Raw genomic sequence first — 6,000 nt, 5'->3', positions numbered from 1 at the left:
GATTAGTTCTCATTAATGTCAGAGTTAAGCTTTTTCCTTATAATAAGGGCAGATCCATTCAAACAAGAATCTTGCAGAAACCAAGTATCTGTCACACAATGATTGTCGTTTCTTGCACCATTCATTTCAGGTTAGCTAATAGAATGTAAAAGGAAAAACTATACAAAAAATAAAGTTACAAATATCTATGTAAATATAACCAGTTTTATGAAATAGATGCATATACAAAAATGAAATTTGTCTAGTATATATATTTAACCATACTTTTTAATAGCATGAGTTTAATTCTGATATTAGAAATTATAGTCAATATAAGTGATTATGAAATTTGCAAAATAATATAAGCTAAATAATAATCTCCAATAAATTTAAAACCCATCGAAAATACCCATTATCATATTGGTATTTCTTTTCTTACCCCTAGTACTGGCATGCCCAAGAATGACCAAGACTAAATCATTCCCTCAGGATTCTTACAAGCATTTGCTAAAGGAAACCCTCCAGGAAAATAGAGAATTCTACAAAAAGGTAGGTTGAGGACCTTGAATTGTGATTTTGATATAGGAAATTCAATGACTCACAAGTTTTTTAAGCATTTAATAGGCCAAGTAAAATATTTAAAGTAAACACTGTTTTTCCATTATATGGGATAATTTAATGACTAAAATATTTTGCATATCTTGTTTCACAAATAAAATCACAATAAAAAGATTAGAATCTAAGCCTTCCTGGGAATTCCTAATTATTTTCAAAGTAGAGAAAATGTCGAAGAATTGCGTGTCAAAGCATATAAGAAGTTGACATATGTTGATAAATTAGCACCAAAAAAAGTTTAATTTAATAAAATTTTACCTCGTAATTACAAGGGCAAATTTTTAAAATAATTCTTACGAGCACCACGGGCCTTTTTTTTTTATTTATAGCCTAATATTTCAGGACTTGAATTATATTAAATGTTGTAACATTGATTGCAATTTATGTTCTATATTTCTTACGTATGTATTTATTATTTAATAATCTTTGGTTATTTTGTTATTTTTGTTGCAATTTTCTACTGGGATACAACAACTCTAGCTCCAGAGACTGTGAACTTTTATCACTAAATTATACTGCATTGCCTCTTTATAACGGACCATAAAGTAACATACCAGAGAAATTCTATAAGCAAAGTAATCAGTAAAGCTGTATTAAACACATTCATATAATAAAATGAGGAGTAGGAATGTTAAACAGGAGAAAATATGACACTACTGCAGTGAGCATTATATGTGAAAATAAGGTAATTCCATATTTACTAAAGACAGAATTAACTATAAATATATAATAACCTGACTGCAATAAGTAATCTATAACTACATAAATCTGATGTCTTTTAAGTTAGAAAGATTAGACAGAACAAAATTGGTATGCATCTTTCACACAGAAATAAACACTACTCTTAACCAATGACCTTCAAAATATATATATATATATAATATAGCAAACATAGCATCATACTGAATTTGATATTGCCTACCAAGAGAGAGTTATCAAATATGATGATTAGCTTCATGACTTCCACACTGAGTATTAGTCATTGGTAGAAGTAAGAATCAATTGAATTTATGAAGTTGAATATCGATTTCCTTTGGGACATGTTGACTACATTGGTGGACATGTAGGACAGTAGTTCAGAAAATAACTCTACTACGGTAAATATTTGAAAATAATAGAAAGTAAATTAAACAGTGGCTGTGGTTGAGATAACCGAATAAAAAAAGAGAGAGAGTGATCGGGCGCAGTGGCTCATGCCTGTAATCCCAGCACTTTGGGAGGCCAAGGCAGGTGGATCACAGGGTCAAGTGGTTGAGACCATCCTGGCCAACAAGGTGAAACTTCGTCTCTACTAAAAGTACAAAATTAGCCGGGCGTGGTAGCTGGTGCATGCCTGTAGTCCCAGCTACTCGGGAGGCTGAGGCAGGAGAATCGCTTGAACCTGGGAGGGGAAAGTTGCAGTGAGCTGAGATTGCACCACTGCACTCCAGCCTGGCAACAGAGTGAGACTTCATCTCAAAAACAAAAAATAAAAAACAAAAAAAAAAGAAAGAAAAAGAGAGAGAGCAGTGATCTCAAAATTAGGAGCAATATTTTATTTGGCCAAAGTAGTATTTTATTTTATTTATTTATTTATTTTTTATTATTATACTTTAGGTTTTAGGGTACATGTGCACAATGTTCAGGTTTGTTACATATGTATCCATGCACCATGTTGTTTTGCTGCACCCATTAACTCGTCATTTAGCATTAGGTATATCTCCTAATGCTGTCCCTCCCCCCTCCCCCACCCCACAACAGTCCCCGGAGTGTGATGTTCCCCTTCCTGTGTCCATGAGTTCTCATTGTTCAGTTCCCACCTATGAGTGAGAACATGCCGTGTTTGGTTTTTTGTCCTTGCGATAGTTTACTGAGAATGATGGTTTCCAGCTTCATCCATGTCTATACAAAGGACATGAACTCATCATTTTTTATGGCTGCATAGTATTCCATGGTGTATATGTGCCACATTTTCTTAATCCAGTCTATCGTTGTTGGACATTTGGGTTGGTTCCAAGTCTTTGCTATTGTGAATAGTGCCCCAATAAACATACGTGTGCATGTGTCTTTATAGCAGCATGGTTTATAGTCCTTTGTGTATATACCCAAAGTAGTATTTTAAAAATCAGCATGTGTGATTTTAGGTAAGATGTATATTCTCCAGTTAGGCAGGTTTCACCCTACTTACTGTATTTTATCACGAGTGCCCTCACTCAATTATATTACAGGCATGTCTCCTGAAGTCATTTCAGCTTTCAACCCTCATAAACGACCCAAAACAATAAGTAAGCTTAGGACTTGGCTTTGGGGAACTCAAAGAAATTCACTTGATTTGTGAATGCACTACACTTTACAGTAATCCATATCAAAATATTTGTGGTGAAGGACCAGGTTTCATTTTGTGTTTTATATATAAAACAAATATATACATAAAAAATACATAACATATATATATATATATATATATATATATATATATATACACAGTATACAGCCCAGGAGCAGTGGCTCATGCCTGTAATCCCAGCACTTTGGGAGGTTATGTATAGGTTATGTATTTGTTATGTATTTGTTATGTATATATTTTGTTTATTTGGTTATATATATATCTCAAAGTGCTGATTTAAATATACATTTAAGTAAATATATATTTAAATAAATATATAAATAATATATAGCATTACATATAATAAACTATATATGAATTAATATATATATTAAATTAATATATATTTAAATTAAAATATATGTATAAGTAATATGTGATGTATTATATATAATAAAAATATATATAAATTAAAATATATATTTAAAAAAACACTTTGAGGCTTGACACTTTAATAAGTGAATTTGTTTTCTAGGTCTGTCATAACAAGTTACCATGCACTGAGTAGCTTAAACAGCATAAATTTATTGTTTCACATTTCTGAAGTTCTAGAAATCCAAGAGGAAAGTGTCAACACAGTTGGTTCCTTCTATGAGGGCTGTGAGGAAGAATCTGTTCCATACCTCTCCCCTAGCTTTATGTAGCTTCCTGGCAGTCTTTAGTGTCTCTTGGTGTATAGAAACACAGCCAGGTATCTGCCTTCCTCTTCACGTGGCACTCTCCCTGTGTGTTTGTCTCTCTGCCCAAATTTACCCTTTTGAATAAGGACACCAGTCATACAGTATTGAGAGGCTCACCCTAATAACCTAATCTTAACTAGTTACATCTGCAAAAAACATTTTCCAGATAAGGTCACATTATGAGTTACTGGAGGGTTAGGACTTATGAGTTTATGGACACACAATTCTACTCATAACAATCATTATAATAATGTCATAGAAGTGTCCCTTTGCTTTAAACGTTTGAAAATGCTTTTTCTAGTTTCCATATTCATTTTATGGTACACCTGCAGTTAAGAATACACAGATTAGTTTCAAGGAATAAAACAGTGTTTGAAGAAAAAAAAGAGAAAGAGCCTAAAATTCAGATGGTTAGGAAAGATAAATTACAATAAATGTATATCAGAAAAAAAAAGTTTTGCTTTGGTATTTTCAGGATAGTTCTTCTCTTGTGACCCGAGTATCTTTTCCCAGGTATGCCCTTGCCTCTAATTTCTGTCAGAGGCAAATCTTGTAACCTGGTGTTCTAGGATTCTTTCAACCCTTTTGAAACTCTGCCTCCAGACTTCCTACTATAGTAGCCCTAGAGAAATCCTTGCTGCATTAGCTTCAGACAATTTCACTGCTCAGAAAAATGATGGGCTACTGTTTTGGCTTCTCAGTGTCCTTTCTCTCCCATATTCCCATACTTAAACATTAATGACAATAGCATCATCGTCTTCATTATGTGATATATCCTAAAGATATTTGACTGTCTTCCAACATATATGTTTTCAAGTATAGTGTATTAATAGAAAATGTGAGGTATATCAAGCCCAAGGGATAAGGAGACAATTGCCATTGAACTCATAGTTTATTACTCACAGTTCCCCAAAGGAAGGACATGCTGTGCCACTGGGATCAGACAGGGATGCACAAGGGCTGATCGCAAAGCAGTTAGAGAGGAGGAAACTGTGGGACAGAGCCTTTATCATGATTTTCATAGGAGGGAATGGGTGACACATGGTAAGCACGGTTACAACTGGCTAGTTTCAGGCTCTGCAGCATAGTAGCTGTCACTAGTTGTCTGGTACCTGACTCTAGGGTAACTAGGAGAAATATGCAGTGGCTGGCAGAGTAAAATCCAAGTAAGGAAAGTGGGTGAGAGTGTGGACTTCAGATTGATTGGTCTGTATTTGAAAAGTATGTCCCAGGGGAGGACACTTCCTGAGGAAAGGAGAGAAAGACATGAAGGACACCAGAGGCCAAGGCACAGTGATACAGGCATATTATCAGGTTGTTCAGAATAAGGTGTGTCTGGCATCTGCATGTAGTGCAGATGTTAAGGCATCAAGTTTACAGAAAGTAGAAACATGGTGAATATTAAAATCACACAAAAATCTTAGTTCCTCATCTGTTGTAGTCACATTCATATCTGGATATTCTGTAACCTTAAACTAAGTTTAAAAGTTAACTGTCACTGTTCTGTAAATAAAATGTTAAGACAAGTGTAGAAGGTACAAACAAATAATGGTCTAATACATTTTTCCAAAAGGAGTAGATTAAGTTATCACTGCTTTCTCCCATTACCCATTTCATGTCTCCTTTTTCTCACCTTACACTTTTTCTTTCTTTTTTTTATTATACTTTAAGTTCTAGGGTACATGTGCACAATATGCAGGTTTGTTGCATATGTATACATGTGCCATGTTGGTGTGCTGCACCTATTAACTCATCATTTACATTAGGTGTATCTCCTAATGCTATCCCTCCACCCTTCCCCCACCCCATGACAGGCCCTGGTGGGTGATTTTCCCCACCATGTGTCCAAGTATTCTCATTGTTCAATTCCCACCTATGAGTAGAATATGCAGTGTTTGGTTTTCTCTCCTTGTGATAGTTTACTCAGAATGATGGTTTCCAGCTTCATCCATGTCCCTACAAAGGATATGAACTCATCCCATTTTATGGCTGCATAGTATTCCATGGTGTATATGTACCACATTTCCTTAATCCCTTCTATCATTGATGGACAATTTGGGTTGGTTCCAATCTTTGCTATTGTGAATAGTGCTCCAATAAACATATGTGTGCATGTGTCTTTATAGCAGCATGATTTATAATCCTTTGGCTATATACCCAGTAATGGGATGGCTGGGTCAAATGGTATTTCTAGTTCTAGATCCTTGAGGAATCACCACACTGTCTTCCACAATGGTTGAACTAGTTTACAGTCCCACCAACAATGCAAAAGTGTTCCTATTGCTCCACATCCTCTCCAGCACCTGTTGTTTCCTGACTTTTTAATGATGGCCATAACTAACTGGTGTGAGATGATATCTC

The 6,000-nt window shown here is 34.8% G+C and overlaps 1 long non-coding RNA gene across 1 annotated transcript in view; it reads left to right on the top strand.

Moving 5' to 3' along the window:
* The first annotated feature begins 424 nt into the window (after positions 1–424).
* Positions 425–6,000, top strand: part of LOC129459703 (uncharacterized) — a 66,518-nt gene continuing 60,942 nt past the window's right edge. Inside the window, exon 1 of the long non-coding RNA XR_008650031.2 lies at positions 425–528. This is a non-coding gene — a long non-coding RNA (uncharacterized lncRNA). The remainder of the gene's footprint in view (positions 529–6,000) is intronic.

Source organism: Symphalangus syndactylus, chromosome 13 (assembly GCF_028878055.3).
Source record: "Symphalangus syndactylus isolate Jambi chromosome 13, NHGRI_mSymSyn1-v2.1_pri, whole genome shotgun sequence".
NCBI classification, from domain to species: Eukaryota; Metazoa; Chordata; class Mammalia; order Primates; family Hylobatidae; genus Symphalangus; species Symphalangus syndactylus.
This window is presented reverse-complemented; position numbering and strand designations above follow the sequence as displayed.